This window comes from Mustelus asterias, chromosome 16, assembly GCF_964213995.1.
Source record: "Mustelus asterias chromosome 16, sMusAst1.hap1.1, whole genome shotgun sequence".
Taxonomy (NCBI): Eukaryota; Metazoa; Chordata; class Chondrichthyes; order Carcharhiniformes; family Triakidae; genus Mustelus; species Mustelus asterias.
Window position 1 is genome coordinate 35550716 of NC_135816.1, and position 17874 is coordinate 35568589.

General features: G+C 43.6%; 1 protein-coding gene across 3 annotated transcripts in view; it reads left to right on the forward strand.

Annotated features, from left to right (window-relative positions):
* The first annotated feature begins 13908 nt into the window (after positions 1 to 13908).
* Positions 13909 to 17874, forward strand: part of LOC144505095 (glucocorticoid receptor-like) — a 102276-nt gene continuing 98310 nt past the window's right edge. The window contains exon 1 of one of the 3 annotated variants that reach the window (XM_078230907.1): positions 13909 to 14261. The gene's annotated coding sequence lies outside the window, so the exon portion shown is untranslated. Of the gene's footprint in view, positions 14262 to 15242; positions 15546 to 17874 lie in introns of those variants that run through there. The other 2 variants (XM_078230906.1, XM_078230908.1) reach the window with 2 other exon arrangements.

Sequence of the window (17874 nt, forward strand, 5' to 3'; positions counted from 1 at the left end):
CCAGCCAAATCAAGCAGACCTGGCTGGCTGACAGAGGATGTGAGCAGTCTTAATGTCGTCAGGGGGACCTGGGTGCAGTGCCATAAGATATTTGATGGGGCAGCACAGCTGCACAGTGGTTAGCACTGCTGCCTCTCAGCACCAGGGACCTGGGTTCGATTCCTGGCTTGGGTCACTCTCTGTGCGGAGTCTGCACATTCTCCCCATGTCTGCATCGGTTTCCTCCGGGTGCTCTGGTTTCCTCCCACAGTCCAAAAGACATGCTGGTTATGTGCTTGGTCATGCTAAATTTGCCCTCAGTGTACCCGAACAGGTGCCAGAATGTGGCGACTAGGGGATTTTCACAGTAACTTCATTGCAGTGAGCCTACTTGTGACAAATAAATAAACTTTTTTAAAAAATTACCTTCTTCATTCTGGCAAGGTGAATGCAACGTAACACCAGCAGACACACCAACTAAGTAGCATGAGAGTGTATGGTGCTCCTGAACATGGGAGAAGTGGATAATGGAGAGATGGAATTATCTGCAGGAAAGGGTGAAACGTTATTTAATTCTGTAGTTAAAGGGGGTGGAGTGTACTCCTCCCCATCTGACAGTGCCAAAACTTCCGTTGCATTGGGAAGCCTCAACTCTGCAGTAGCAGCTGCTCTCTGAGATGAGTTCTCATTATCTCCTTCTGATGTCTCCCACAGAACCAGCTTTGCAGAGAGAGCATATCAATACCACAGCAACATTACCAGATGGGATAATAGCCATGGACCCAGCATCATCGCATCATTCCAGCGCACCCTCCACCAGTGCAAATACACTCACATCAGTGAGTCTTCATGTGCGATTAGAAAGGGTGGTAATGGATGAGGAACATGTCATGAGTGAGAAGGAGGAAGTGAAAGAGGCAAAGGCAGCTGTGGGAAGTTCCCCTCGGAAGATGAGGACAGACACAGTGATACTCCCCTGGGCGCAGAAGCAGGGTTTCGGAAGTCTCAAGAAAGTAGTCTCTGCTTAGATCAGCAGCTATGGATTTGTTCCCATATATCGGAGTTCCCTGAGGCAACACAGGGTCATGATCTGAGAATGGAGTAGTCCATTCAGCTCATGTACATCAGCATGGTTCACGGACTTGAACACATGAGCTCCTCCATTGAAAAATTGGCCAACGTCATGGAGAGCCGTGTTTGGTAGCACATTGAATAGATGAAAGAGCAATGCACCGACATGCACAGAATGCAGACAACATTTTGCAGCATGAACTGGCCAGTGATGCTGATGGCATAAAGATGTTTGCAGTGGATATCAGTTGTACCCTAGCTGGCACTCCACTCCAACAATCCAGAGAGCTGCCAAAGTGGTGAGGAAGGTGAGGGTGCCACCTCTCACAGTGCTCTGGCACTGAGTTTTCTCTGCCTGTGATAACACATCCATACGCACAGAAAAGTTAAAAGATTCCATTCTTACTGATAATACATGGTACACAACACTCCAGCAGTCCCAGTGACCCAAGAGACCCTTGGCTGAGGGATGTTCAATGCAACAGGGTGCTGTGATGAAGGCTGCCCCTGCATTGATGCCAGTGCAGAACCCTCAGGAGGTGCCCGACCAGCACCTCCACAATGAGGGTGACCACTATGGGCATCTCAGTCAGCCGGCAAGCAGCTTCCACTTAATCCAAGGCCACAAGGGAAGCATCATGCAGAAGTGGCTGAGAACAAAGGCTACTGCATCATTCATTGCAGTGAATGAGTCACTTGGATGACTTTAATTTGTTATTGGGTAAATTGTTATTTTTTAATTCTAATGATGTGGAAGCGAGATCCAAGACATGGAATACCAGAAAAGAAGGAAGAAGTGATGAAGAGGATGAATGGTCTTTTAACTGAGACTGTTGGAGGATTGTGTACCATGCATTGTCAGTAAGAATGGATCCTTTTCAATCGTGTATGTTGAATGATGTGTTCTCACAGGCAGAGCTAAGTCAGTGACAGAGTATGTTGTTCCTGGATCAGATATGCTCTGCGTTCACAGCATCCTAATAAGAACCTTGATTTCTAAGATGGTTTCGGCCCCCTCCCTGCATAGTACAGGCAACATCATGCTCTGCATCTTCCTCCTCATTCTCTTGCAATGAACTGTGTTGCTAAAGCACCTCACCTTCTCCCTGGTCCAGTAGCCTAATGGGCTGCCATTGGATGCCTTCATGAGTAGATAGCTTTGATTGTAGCAACTCTGTGATTATGTGTCAGGGTCAGTAAAGATGTGAGTAGCCATCAGTTCAAGAGACATACCTGATTCCCGAGTAGCCATCCCCGGATTTTCAGTGGTGACATGGAGAGCTAGGGCACCCTGGATTACAGAGGAGAAGGCATCTTGCAGCTGTCAGGATAGCAGCGCACACACTCATAAACACTTGTTGTGGTTGCATATGCCGTGGTTCCCCATGGACGGCAATGAGAGTCCGCCAATCAGAATAGAGAGTCTGAGTCTTGATCTTCCAGGCAGCAAGGCTTTATTTTCCAATACAAGTCAACAAAGCCGGGATTTCCGGATGAATCCAATGATCCTGCTCGCTTACAGTCTCTTTATACACATTTTAGCTTCATATCTCACCATTCTTATCTTACATTCAAGGCTATCTTTGCAGACCCAAGGCTACTTTTTGTCGGCCACCATTGTTTACTAGACCTACGTTATCTGTTTTCTTTGGGATTGGTCACTAATGAATGTGCTATGATACCATTGTGGTTACATCTTGCCTTCTTATCTGAAGTTTGTTATCTATTTAGCCAAGGTTGTCGTTTGCTCAACCACTGTGGGGCATCGTGCTAAGCTAAGTCTCTTTTGAAGGTGTGTGTTTTCTCTCTTGCTTATGTTTATTTAAAAAACTACTTTCAGCTTCTGTGTGTGTTTGTTTGACTTCTTTTAGCTTTCATGTTCATCCATTGATTATATATGTGTATATATGTGTACTGGCTTGGTAAGATAATGTGCACTTAAAAGGCTACAAGTGAATACTTAATAAGATATGGGTATAACAGTATATATTCATGTGAGAGCTTCTTAGATAGTGATTATCTCTTCTATGTTAATGATTATCTCTTACACATACCAGCTGACTGTTGAGAGGGTTGAAGCCCTTCCTCATAACATATCTCACTCACCAGTCACTTGATGACTTGTTGGCCGAATGGGTGCAAACGACGATGCCATGTGGGAATACAGTGATGCAAGTGAATCCCACTGCCATTTGTGCCTATGATGCCTAATCTGTTTGAACTTGTATGTACTGTCCAGATTTCACAAATAGACCATCAGTGACCTGCAAGGTGCAATGGTCACCAAGGTCTACAACGGCATAGTGGCACAGTGGTTAGCACTGCTGCCTCACAGTGCCAGGCACCCGGGTTCAGTTCCGGCCTCGGGTAACTGTCTGTGTGGAGTTTGAACATTCTCCCCATGTCCGCATGGGTTTCCTCTGGACGCTCCAGTTTCCTCCCACACTCCAAAGATGTGTGAGTTAGATTGATCGGCCATGGCAAATTGCCCCTTAGTGTCAGGGAGATTAGCAGTGCAAAATACGTGGGGTTACGGGGATAGGGTCTGGGTGGGATTGTTGTTGGTACAGGCTCGATGGGCTGACTGGCCTTCTTCTGCACTGTAGGGAATCTATGTGATCCTCAGAAGGAGCCAGATGAGCAATGTTGTGAGGTTGGAGGTCCTTCTCAATTAATACTTAAATCTCAGTGAGAATCTGCCCAGATAGGTGCAGTCTCCTGTGGCACTGATTCTCTGACAAGTCCAGGTTGCTTCTTCTTTGACAATGCACTCTTTGTGTCTAGCTTTCATTCTATTTCTTGTCCCCCACCTTTGTCTCCTCATGCCCAGGGATCTTCCTCTGTGCCTGAGGATGTTGGCCCTCATCGTTACTCAACCCTATCTCTAAGTACCTTAATCCTAAGTCCAAGCAGTTATTTTGCTTGTGGTCAGCTGCATTCACAAGGTTTACCGTACACCACTCTGTGGCTGCACAATCTCTGGAAGGTTACAATTCCTTCAATGCATGAACAAGCCTCTTGCTCTGCTAACTCTTCTTACCTGAAGGTAACCATGTTATGATGTGGAGATGCCGGCGTTGGACTGGGGTAAACACAGTAAGAAGTTTAACAACACCAGGTTAAAGTCCAACAGGTTTATTTGGTAGCAAAAGCCACACAAGCTTTCGAGGCTCTGAGCCCCTTCTTCAGGTGAGTGGGAATTCTGTTCACAAACAGAACTTATAAGACACAGACTCAATTTACATGAATAATGGTTGGAATGCGAATACTTACAACTAATCCAGTCTTTAAGAAACAAAACAATGGGAGTGGAGAGAGCATCAAGACAGGCTAAAAAGATGTGTATTGTCTCCAGACAAGACAGCCAGTGAAACTCTGCAGGTCCACGCAACTGTGGGAGTTACAAATAGTGTGACATAAATTCTGATTCTAGGATCGCATGATAAAGACTCAGGAGGAAAAAAGCAGAAATATTTATGTGAAATAGTGTGACATAAACCCAATATCCCGGTTGAGGCCGGATGAATGAACACCGCTCGACAATCACCAGGCAAGACTGTTCTCTTCCTGTTGGGGAGCACTTCAGCGGTCACGGGCATTCGGCCTCTGATATTCGGGTAAGCGTTCTCCAAGGCGGCCTTCGCGACACACGACAGCGCAGAGTCGCGGAGCAGAAACTGATAGCCAGGTTCCGCACACACAAGGACGGCCTCAACCGGGATATTGGGTTTATGTCACACTATTTCACATAAATATTTCTGCTTTTTTCCTCCTGAGTCTTTATCATGCGATCCTAGAATCAGAATTTATGTCACACTATTTGTAACTCCCACAGTTGCGTGGACCTGCAGAGTTTCACTGGCTGTCTTGTCTGGAGACAATACACATCTTTTTAGCCTGTCTTGATGCTCTCTCCACTCCCATTGTTTTGTTTCTTAAAGACTGGATTAGTTGTAAGTATTCGCATTCCAACCATTATTCATGTAAATTGAGTCTGTGTCTTATAAGTTCTGTTTGTGAACAGAATTCCCACTCACCTGAAGAAGGGGCTCAGAGCCTCGAAAGCTTGTGTGGCTTTTGCTACCAAATAAACCTGTTGGACTTTAACCTGGTGTTGTTAAACTTCTTACTGTGGTAACCATGTTCCCATGGATGAGCCTTCTTCTCAGCCATAATGATGCTTTCAGACACAAAAACATAGAGGAAAGTAAGTTGTCAGGAGGACATAAGGAGCCTGCAAACAGATATAGATAGTTTAAGCAAATGGGCACAAATTTGGAAGATGGATTATAATGTGGTGGAAGCAGAATACCTATAAGGCTGTTAGATATATTTTTAATTGATAAAGGAGCCTAAAGGTATAGGGGATGCACAGGAAAGTAGAGTTGAGGCCATAATCAGATTAGCCATGATCTTATTGAATGACAGAACAGGCTCAAGGGGTTGAATGGCCAGTCCCTAATTTGTATGTTTATATGTCCATGCATCCTGTTAAGAGTCCATCCTGTTGAATAGTGAAGAAATGACTGGCTCCTTGTTGGTTGTTGCCTCCTTCTACCTGACCTTTTATAAGATTGAGCGTGGATCCCACAAAAATTGCAGATGACCCCTTTGCAAGCTAATAGCAAGCTTAATTGGACATTGTTCCAAATCGGGCAGATTCCTAGGTCCTTCCTTCCCCCAGTCCATCCCCTGCCCCCCCCACCCAAACCCCACCCACCTTCTCAGCATAATTACTAACAGCCGGAACAGTGTTTAAAAAAAACTTGCACAACAGCCAGTGTGGGGAATTATGCACCCAACCTTCTCAGTTCCTGCCCTGTCTGGCCACCAAAATATTGCTTAGTAGATGAAATCATTCTTTCGTTTGTGTATTATAATGGAAAGAATGCACAGAAGTCTCAAAACAGAACACCTTTTTTTTAAACTGTGGTTTTTGCAAAAGCACTTCAAATCAGCATCTGAAGATGGCGATGCCTGGAGCAAACTCTTTAACTGGACTTGGAAAGTTGCAGCTGCACATTTTTTTGCATGACCTCCAGCAAATAGACATCCTGCCATCAGATAATTGTAGCTGGAAGCCTGCCTGCTATTCATACATAATGAGGCTGACATCAGGAAATTCTGTATGCTATGCTCACTTCACTTTGGCCCTTCTGTGCCACCATGCTGCCCTGTTGGCTTCATACACAGCAAGTGATTCCATCATCACTAGCACAGGGCTCCTGTTTGACCATCCATTGATCCAAAAACTATTTAGAGTAAAGCACTTGGATTTTGAATTGTTTGTAATTTCCAACGGTTATCTTTTCAGCGTAGTTGAAATTATATATTCACAGGCAATTTAAATAAAATACCTAAGTAACTGTTGCAACAGTTTTCATAATTTATTTTAGACATTTTCTTTCCAGCTGAATGTCTCCTTGTAACTATTGTTGCTGACTGAAGAAACAAAGAAGTATGATTTTATTAAAGGTTGATACATTTAAAATCAGTTTTGCCAGTCTCTAAATCAGTTCTGGTTCCTTTAATTTATTCAGTCTCTGTTACGCTGTCGGCTACTTATCATCTGCTACAATTTGTGTATTTGATTATCTGCTGAAGTGTTGCATTAGGGTTTGTTACAATGAAGGTACGTTTTACAAGGCAAGTTCACCAATTTTCTTTCAACCTTCCTCTTGTGTTTAAATCCTGGAAACCCATCTCCATCGCTCACCACATGTTCTTTCTTTCCACGAAAGATGACCAGCTACTTTCTTCAATGCTCCCACAATCTTCACTGACCCCCTGATGTACTCGTTCCGGAACTTGAACTTTCTTGTCACGCGATGTGTCCATCACAGTATCAACACTTTACTCCTATTTCACCATTATTCCTCTCTCCTTGATGTTGCCCAAGTTTCTGCACTATATAACAAGGCCAGTCTTGTAAATGGTAGATTCTGCCTTTCAATTTCAGCAGTACTCTTCTATCACATAACACTCCATTGCACTTCTTCCAATTACTCAAACTAGAGTGAGTCCATTGCTTAGCTTCCATTCCCCACTTCCATCTTCTGCTACCACTGACCTCTCATGCTTTAAACTACTCACTTTCTCCATAATCTTCATCCATAATCTTTACACCCTCAGTCCTCTCCCTTAGAATCGTTTGTTAATTACAGAATCTCATGTAAAAACAACAGCCCCATTTATTGGATCAGAGTACAGAATACTGTGAGAGGGGAGCATGTTGGTTTTCAGAAAGCCAGCTAGTGGAGGATAGTATTAGAACCAATCTTTGTTCAGCCTTATATTTATTTAGAGTTAAGTGTTACAAGTATATACCTCCTGATTAAATCACACATTGTTTTAATAGACTCTTTTCATATGTTCTCAAATGAAACACAGATAATATATAGTTAACAGACAGTGGGACTGATGCATGATTGGATGAGAGATGCCCACAGGAACTTCTGGGATTTAGCTTATTTTAATAAAATGATAAGCGCCATTCCATATTGGGACTATTTTTGGAAGATTGTTGCAAAGGAAGGAGTTTGATGAGCGGGTCAATAAATCCAATGTGAAGAGTATGGTTGTCAACTCTATTCGGATCTATTCTTGGAGGTTTATCGCATGGCCTCCAAATATCAGCTTTTCTACCCCACTCAGTCTCCCACCCGATATATGTCTGTCTATTATATATTAAATCTAGTCCGCGAGCATGCACCTCATTTGAATCTCATTATGTGTAACTATGGAACTTTTATTCCTGTAGATGGTGATATGATGTGCATTTTTAATGTTTCAGGTGTCACAATGTGTACCAATGGTTTATAAATTTATAGTGAGAGTGTGTCACACTGTGATTGTACAATCTAACCATCGGGTTCCCACAATTTACTTAAAAAGTTTTCCAAAAATACTTTTAATTCATAATTCTTTCCTTCTGCAATTGAAACACCTAGAGTCTAAAATAGGCTTTAAAAAACTAAAACATCAAAGAATGATGTATTTCCGAATAATATGATAAATTTTATTCACCGTGTTTTTACCTAAAGGTCTCAGCATCTCCCAAAATAATTTTATTTTGACACTTTTCTCTCAGAATTGTGACTCTGAGCTTGACTTCAGATTATGCATTGTGAACATGTTCAATATGCCTGATTTCCCATGATCAATCAGTATTGTTTAATTAGCTGTAACTCAGTTGGCTGAACATTCATATCTGAGTGAGAAGATTGTGGGTACATGTTCTATTACAGAGACTTGAGCACACAACCTCAGCCGATCCAATGCTGCAATATTGAGGGAGTGCTGCACTGTCAGAGGTGCTGTCCTAATGGACTTTTCTTGGAGGTGGAGATGGCACCGAAGAACAGCAAACAGATGCAAACAGAGGCTAAGATGCTATTAGGGAATTTCTCAGTGGAATCAGCAACCATTGATGCAGAGTACTTAATACCAGAGGTACCAGTCCTTTGATGAGCCATCCATTCACTTTTTCTTCTATGTGGAGTTTGCATGCTCTCCACATAACTGCATGGGTTTCCTCCAGGTGCTCTGCTTTCCTCCTAATGATGTGCAGGTTAGGTGGAGTGACCATGATAAATTTTTCCTTGGTGTCCCAAGATGTGAATGTTAGGGGGATTAGTGGGGTAAATATGTGGGATTGTGGGAATGGGGCGGGTGATGGACTTGAGTAAAATGCACTTTCGGGGCGTCAGTGTAGACTCAATAGGCCGAATGGCCTCCATCAGAACTGTAGGGATTCTATGATTCAATGATCCTCCTTCAAATGAGGTAGGCATTGTGGAATGCTGGGTAATTAAACAATTTCTGAGTGTTCACTGGAAAATGGTCACTGATATGGGTGATGATTTGTGTTCAGATACCACTTGAACCTTAACTGGGTAGAAACTACTTTTCAGGAGGACCATAGAGTTGATGTGGACCCCAACATTACGAAAGCTGAGTCGCCTGCTCAAATGTTGCTCCTATTTCACAAGAAAACTGATCAAAATTTTCCTTCTTGTAGCAATAGTGGATGTCAGTTCCCTGAAACATAATCTTCGCTTCTGTGAGAACTGCCATCCATGATCTCAATGTTTTTAGTCCATTGTGCAACAGACTTTTTTTTATTCGACCAGGGAAATATAAAAAAACGATAAAACAATTGGGAAATTGCTTAGTCATATTTCCCTTATTATGTTGTCCTTTCTGTAACTCCTTTAACCCTTTCATATAAGCTCAATTTACATCTATCGTTCTATGCATTTTTTAAAAAAGTTTATTTATTAGTGTCACAAGTAGGCTTACATTAACATTACAATGAAGTTATTGTGAAAATCCCCAAGTCGCCACACTCCGGTGCCAGTTTGTGTACACTGAGGGAGAATTTAGCATGGCCAATGCACCTAACCAGCACGTCTTTTGGGAGGAAACCGTAACACCCAGAGGAAACCCACGGGGAGAACGTGCAGACTCCGCATAGACAGTGACCCAATGCTGCGAATCGAACCCGGGTCCCTGGCGCTTTGAAGCAGCAGTGCTAGCCACTGTGCCACTGTGCTGTCCAAAACAGAAAATAATGTGCAAATAATACCTATCCTTCAAATTAATATTTGGATGATTCTTTCATTGCCACTTGTCCCCAATCCCTTGGAACCATGCTGTGTATGAAATGAATATAATTCCAATGGGATGGAACACCAGTTCATTTTCCACTCCTGAATACTGGAGGAGACTAAGCGATTATGAGCAGAATGTATAGGATTCTGTAGCCTATTAAGGCCTCAAAATGTAAATGCTGTTAAGCATACGCTGGATGGAGCCAGAGTATAAAACTTAAGGTCAGACACAGGCTTTTTTGTAGAGGTCATTGAGGACCTTAAGAAACTCTGGATCATCTGTGAGGGAAATAGTTTGAATTGGTAGAGGATTTTGTTACTTCCAAATAACTCCATTATTTCGCTACAAAATATGACACAGAAATTTGCAGTATTACACTTGAAATGTGATGAATGAATTAAGAATTTCTTCCCAAATTTCACCCAATTTGTAAGAAAACAGAAAATGCAGGAAATACTCAATGATCTGGCAGCATCTGTGGAGAGAGAAATGGTTGGAATTCTCTGACCAATTCCGACCACGCCCATGGCTGGGATTCTCTGGTCCCACTGTAGTGAACGGAGATTTGGCTGAGTGCCAAATTCTTCGTTCTCGCTGGCATTGATAGCGGGACGTACTTCGGAGAATTCTGGCCAATTTTGTCGAGTTGAATCATAGAATCATAGAAACCCTACAGTACAGAAAGAGGCCATTCGGCCCATCGAGTCTGCACCGACCACAATTCCACCCAGGCCCCACCCCCATATCCCTACACATTTTACCCACTAATCTCTCTAATCTACGCATCCCAGGACACTAAGGGGCAATTTTAGCATGGCCAATCAACCTAACCCGCACATCTTTGGACTGTGGGAGGAAACCGGAGCACCCGGAGGAAACCCACGCAGACACGAGGAGAATGTGCAAACTCCACATAGACAGTGACCCAAGCCGGGAATCGAACCCAGGTCCCTGGAGCTGTGAAGCAACAGTGCTAACCACTGTGCTACGTGCCGCCCCTATGAATATGACTCCTCTTCAGAACTAAAGGAGGGTAGAAATTTGATGGCTTTGATGCCATTGAAAAGAGGAATGGTGTGGAAGGAAGGTTTGGGATAGGGTAGAGGGCATGAGAGATTAAATGACAAAGATGGCATGGAACAAAAACAATGGTTGTAGTAAAGAGATGAAATGTGAGTGCCAGTATAATGGACAGCTCTGGCAGAAATCAAAAATATGAAAAACCAAGATTCAAGCCGCACATGGAAGAAATAACCAGAACGAAAATGGGAACAGAGTTCAAGGTGTGAAACTTTAAAACTCAAATCCAGAAGGCTGTCTAATTGAATGATGAGGAGCTGTTCCTCAAGCTTGCATTGAAGATCACAGGAACACTACCACAGGTCGAGGACAGAAATGTGAGCATGACAGCAAAGAGGTGAATTAAAATGACAAGCAACTGGAAGCTCCTAGTCATGCTTGTGGATTTGTGTTCTGCAAAGTGGTCACCCAATCTGCATTTGTTCTCCACAAATTAGAGGAGATTGTATTGTGACCAGTGAATAAAGTATACTGAAAAAAACAAGTAAATTGCTGCTTCACCTTAAAGGAGCGTTTGGGGCATTGGACAGTGAAGAGAAAGGAGGTAAAAGGGCAGGTGTTACATCTCCTGTGATTGCATGAGAAGATGTCATGGGAAGGGGGTGAGGTATTGGGGGGATTGAGGACTGGACCAGGGTATCATGGCGGGAACAGTCTCTTCTGAATGCCGTCAGGGGAGGGGAAGATGGTGTTTGTTAGTGGCATTATGTGGAGGTGACAGAAATGGCAGAGGATGATCTTTCGAATGTGGAAGCTGTGGAGTGTCAAGGGGGAACAAGAGCAATCCTGTTGTGATTTTGATAGGGAGGGTAAAGGGTGAGAGCTGAAGAGTGGTAAATTGGTCACAGTTGAGTGTTCTGTCAACCACAGCTGGTGGGTGGGTGGGGTGGGGGGTGTAATCTGTGGTTGAGGAATTAGGTTGTGGCAGATTCAGGGTGAGTGGGACAGGTATGCTTTGTGTCACATCCCTACCTGTGAAGAATCTGCTTAAAATTTCCTTCAATCATACTACGGATAGTCATGAACACTGATCAGTATCTGATCAAAACTACATCATAATGAGTCTCTACTGCTTGTCTCTCCATTTCATTCCACTAATGTCTCTAGTTCAGTCCTGAAAAGCAAGTAAATCTAAGAAACATGTGCATAAGGGAGGGGAAACATCATACAGTAATGTTAAAGTTAGGATTTTGAACCTGCTCAAACTTCATATTTCAGTTTGAATTTCACCACTTTTTTCCTCTCCAACTTTCTGGAAGTAGAGTAGATGGCACTATTGTAAATTCAAGAACATTGTGTGACAGATACAGGGGGCTGTGAATGTGCAATTCTGACCACAGGATTCCAACAAATTACTCAGACCACTTTCTGAATTTTTTTGTCACTCAAACTTTCTTCTCAGCAACTGATTTTTTTAATGTTCAAAATAGCGGTTTAACCAAAAGAAGAAAATCCAAAAATCAAATGGGTGTAAACAGGTAATGAGTTAATTGTGAGTCAGCATTCTGGGTGTCAAGGCCAGATTATTTAAGGTTCATATAGAAAGAAAAATTAGAGATCAACACTACGGCATTTTCAAAAGGGAGATTGCAAAGTTACAGAACAAATAAAAGGACACTATTTCATGTTTCAGAATTCTATGGAGAAATAGAGTTTAAAATCAAGCTAAAATTGAAAAAAAAAACTGGGCACACCTGTAGGTATGATTTTAAAAAATGCGGGTAAAGATGAAAGGAGATAAGGAAAGTATAAGGAGAGAATCTCAAAAAATATTTTTTGAAGAAACAGATAATGTGCACACACAATGTCCCACATACGGAAAGGAGGCTGTGATCAGGCAATCTATTTCTGTGATACTAGTTGATAACTAAATACTGGACAGGACAGCAGGGAGAAATGCTCTTCTGTGAAACAGAATAGAATATTTTAGTCACCTGTGAGGGCAGAAGGTGTCAGTTTAACATATCATCTGAAAGATGGCACTTCTAACTGTGCACCAGTCTCCAGCATTGCACTGAAGTGTCACATCTTGTGGTCATGTCTTTGGAATAGGACTGAAACTCATAACCTGTTGGCTTAGAATTGAGTGTGCTACCAACTGAGCCATAGCTGACAATAATATAGATCATGTTATCTGGTAGGAGGAGAAACAAAGAAAAACTTGAAAAACTGGAGCTGTTTTTGTTACAGTAAAATAAATCCAGGCATGATTTGATAGAAATGATGAACTTGATAAAGAGGTCAAATAGAAATAGACTATTTCCAGTAGCTGACAAATCTAAAAACTATAAGACGGAAGGAAGGAGAAACTTATAGAGAGGACTGTGATGCTGTGAAAAGCAATGTCCATATTACGGACTGAAGCAGAAATCATGTTAATATTTAAGAATAGGTGATTGAGGGAAAGGAAATTAAAGGAGTATTAGAGCAGAACAGGCACCTGTGATGAGGTCTATTGCTCATGTGGAAAATACACAGACTAATTGAGCCAAATGGCTGGCTTCCATTTACTATTTCGGAGGTAGTTCTAAGAGAGAGGTGCAGACAAATTGCACAAATAAATAAATGTCTTTACTCAATGAAAGAAAACAAAGTTTCTTTGAAGGAACTGACGGGAAGTGGGGGGGGGGGGGGGGGTAGGAAAAAAGGGAAACTTGCCGAGGTTGGGATTGATGGAGCCTCTGATGGGGCCTTTAGCCGCCGACCCTTCTGTTGGAGAGGATTGAGGTTTAGGCTGAAATGATTGGTAAGTGCAGTAAGGAGGAAAGGGGATATGGAAGCCCAACATGTAGTTCAAAATGGAAGAGATATGGTGAGTAGCTGAATAGTTAGAAAGGGAAATTAAGATGGAAAGAGAGACAGCAAAAGCCTCAAATCCCCCACCACCCTCAGCCCAAATGCTGCTTGCAGCCATCGGTGCTTCCTTTCTTCACCAACTACAACATGCCATAGTCACCCAAAGGGGAAGTAGGAAAGATAAGGGGGGGTGGGAAGGTGACTTGAGGCTCGACAGCAGATTGACAGAAAGAGAAATTGAAACATGGAACCAGCAGAGAAATAGATAAGGGAATGAGCACATTCTCTGACGCAACTCAATTTTACATTTGTGATGATCCAGTTCCAGCAAATGTTCACTTAATCAGCAACTTGGGGGAAACAAAGTGTGGTGTTGGGAGAGTTTCTGAGTGTTGGGCCAACAGTGACAACCGGCAAAGAGTAGATGTGCATTTTCTCTTTTTTTTCATGGAGGCGGAAAGTGACATTTTGCAGTTGCGATTGACAAAACGATTTGCAGCAAATCTGCCTGATTGCTTGCTCCACCTAGAGTCCAGTAGCTGCGCAGTGGCTGAATGCACAGAGGGGAAAGAGAGAGAGAGAGAGCTCTGTGCACAACTTCACTCAGCGCCCGCTGCTCCTCCAGGACGTTTGGGGATCCTGTGGAAATGGATTAATAGTCGGACACAGCTCTCGCTGAGGATTTTATATTGCAGCAGCAGCAGCAGCGAATGTTCGTGGCCGTAAGTTGGGAAATCAGTATTGTGTGCAAAGTAAATCAAAACGGCGGCTGTGTTGACAGCTGAGCCCACAGCAAACTGTTGCACACCCACTGTGTGTGTGTGCGGGGGGGAGGGAGGCTGAGATCTATCTCTGAATAAATGGTTACATTCTTGTCGTTGCCATTTCTTCCTGAAGGGGGGTCGGATCTATTTGACGTGACTGTGGGGCGCCCAGGCCTCGACTCAAGATTGAGTTATTGACAGGGATTATTTATTTTGATTGTTGCGGAAGTGGGTTTGCTTTTTTCCCCCCCTGTCTCTTTTTTTTTGGCTTCTCGATTTCTTTGCCGTCTCCCTCGCAGCGGAAGTTTTTGATCTTTATTTTTTGGGTGCCGGGTGTACACGTCTCTTAAACAACAAACCCCCCCCCCCCCCCCCAACTCCCTAAACTCGTAGACACATATAGTCATAGAGCAAAAACTTGGCTAATACCATGGAAATACAGTAATGGAAGGGGAGGGGAGGGGAGGGGTGGGCAGGACGGGGGGGACGGACGGTGAAAGTTGCACATTGCAAATGTATTTGCTGAATCCGGTGGATACATGTCGTAAAGTGGCCTCCCTTCAGCAGAAAGTTTTTGACATGTCAACTATTTTGAGGTGTCCAACTTTAATCCGCTGCTGTCTCAATCGTTCCCCTAATCCAATATCAACAGCGGATCGTCAAACGTAAGGGTTTTGCTTTACAGATTGAAGGCGTTTAGGATGTTTGGATTTTGTTTTGCGTTGGGAGGAGGGATCCGGCTTTAAATCCGCTGACGTGCTGACGTCCCCGAGGCCGCTGGTTCCCCCGCGTTAGGGGACGTGCTGGGTGATTGGATGCGCGGGTGTGGGCGCGCGCGCGTTGGGCACTGGTACCGTGCGCGCGCGCGCCCTCTTCTCCCCCCCCCCCAGCCCCCGTGCGCGCGCCCCACCACCTCCCCCGCCCCCTCCGTGTGCGCGCGCGTCCCCAGGGCTGAGAGGCTGTTGAAGGGAGGAGGACATTTTAGGATCTAAAAGGAGAGGCGAGCGGCGACGAAGAGAGAGAGAGAGGAATCGACTGTCCGGCGCCGCGGGGAAGCCAAGCGGCGACATGAGGTCTGCGGGGGACTGAGGGCGGCCGGTAAAGCAGGCGGGTGCCGCTGGGCTGTCACTGGGTTCGGAGGCTGCGATCAAGGGGAAGGGGGAGGGAGAGAGAGAGCAGCCCCCTGCTCTGCGTCCAGGCCTCGGCCCCGGAGGTGCTGGTGGTGGAGAAATACCAACAGAGGCAAGTTTCACACCTGGGCTGGGCTGGGCTGGGGGGGGGGGGGGGGGTGTGGGGGCAGGCAGTCCCTCCTCCTCCTCCTCCTCCTCCTCCTGTCAATGTCCCTCCAAAGACGGTGCAGCAAAACCTGATACCCAGAGGGAGGAGTGCAGGCACTTGTTTCACAAATTGGTGAAATGAGCGGGATACTAATTCATAGAATAATAAAGTTTATGGACAGAAGGAGAGAGAGAGAGAATCACTGAGCTAACCAGCCCCCACCGACTGACATCATCTAGAGTGAATTCACTTCTTTCTTAAGGCATTTTTGGGATTGTGCCTTCCTTTGGCAGTTAGTAATCACCCCCCCTCCCCCTTGGGCTTCTGTCATTTAATGTGTGCATTGTTAGTGCGACAGGTTTTTGATTTGATTTATTATTGTCCCATGTATTAGTGTACAGTGAAAAGTATTGTTTCTTGCGTGCTATACAAAGCATACCGTTCATAGACAAGGAGTGCAGAATGTAGTGTTGTAAAGTTTTAGAGGCATAGAGCAAGAGTAAAAGATAGAACTGGGCGCAGCTTGCACGAAGTCGCCATGCTCTGGCACCATCTTGAAAAATCTGGAAAAAGGTGCCAGGGCGCAGAGCTATTGGCAGCATTTGAGCCACAGAGAAGGGTCTCCTGTCAAACTTTGAAATCTCCTTGCACTGTGGGCAGCATTTTCCAAAATAAAAACAGGAAATGCTGGAGAAACTCAGCAGGTTCTGACAGCATATGTGGAGAGGGAATAGAGCCAATGTTTCATGTCAAGATGACCCTTCGTCAAAGCTGAATGTTGGCTGTGAAAATCACTCAGTAAATGTCTTGGTAATCAAAGTTCAATGCCAGGACTGAGTCTCTGGGCAAGAAACATACAATACTCTCTTCTCTCGCTTTCTCTCCCCTCTTTTTCTCTCTCTCTCTCCTCTCTCTCTCTCCCCCCCCCCCCATTTCAAATATTATGCTCTCTTCATTTTGGAATTTTACCATTTCAATATTTTGACATTTTAATAGTGGCTAAATTGAAAAATTAAGGGTTATTCTCACATGATAGGCATGCTCTCTTCTGAATAGGTTTGTTTTGAAATTCATTAAAAATGTTTTGTTTCATACAATTCATAGAGAAACCCGACAGTGCAGAAGGAGGCTATTTGGCCCATCAAATCTGCACCGACAACAATCCCACCCAGGCTCTATCCCCACTTAGTTACCCTGCTAATCCTGCTAACCTATCATACCCCAGAACACTAAGGATTAATTTAGCATGTCCAATCAACCTAACCCTCACATCTTCGGACTGTGGAAGGAAACTGGAGCACCCGGAGAAAACACATGCAAACACGGGGAAAATGTGCAAACTGCACACAGACATTGACCCAAGTCGGGAATCGAACCCGGGTCCCTGGACCTGTGAGGCAGCTAACCACTGTGCCACCATGCAAGGGGCATTTCTTGAGAGGGAGTTAGATATTTTTTCAGTCATGTTTTATTAGTATTTGTTAGCTAATGCTCCCAGTTGCCTATTAAAGCAAAAGCTAAATAATTTACAGCGATAGACAAAAGTGTCTTGTTAGGAAATGCAAATTTAGATAGTACATAGAAATGTAATCAGAAAATCAAAGAGCCATAAGTAAGGAGACCACAACACAGAGAATGGAGCATAGGGGATTGTTTAAAAATACACTGGCAGACACCAATAGATGATGATAAAATTGTTCCAATAGCTATAGATAAATATTTTGGCACCAGTATCTATTTGTAGATTATTTGCTAGGTACAGAATGGTAAGATAGAATAGAAAAGTTAACATTGACCATCCCAGACAATTAAGAAACATTATAACCTAAATTAACCACAGCATTGTTTCCCATTGCAGGTGACTGACGCAGTGACATTTAAATTCAATAGTAAACACTTGGTGTTGAGCTATTACCCAAAGTAACTTGAAGAACTTCCTTTATGTTGTTCGTTAAATATGGTTGCTGGTTCAGACCAATATTCTATCAACATAGTTGCTTTGATCGGGGATTTGGAAGTGGTGTGAAACCTAGTTAAATTTTTAAAAATAGTTTAGTCACTCAGATATTTTCTGTTTTGTGCTGAGATGCTATACATATAGACCAAACTGTTCACCAGACAGAAAACACTGTTGGGAAAAGAATTTCAATAATTTATTGTGAAAATTATTACCATCATTATATTGCAGTTTGGATTTCGATTCTCCCAATATTGCAGTAAAGAATACAGGTTTGAATGTTTGTAATTTTTTAAAGGTGACGCGCATAGATGTGGACATTGGCTCCATGGCTGT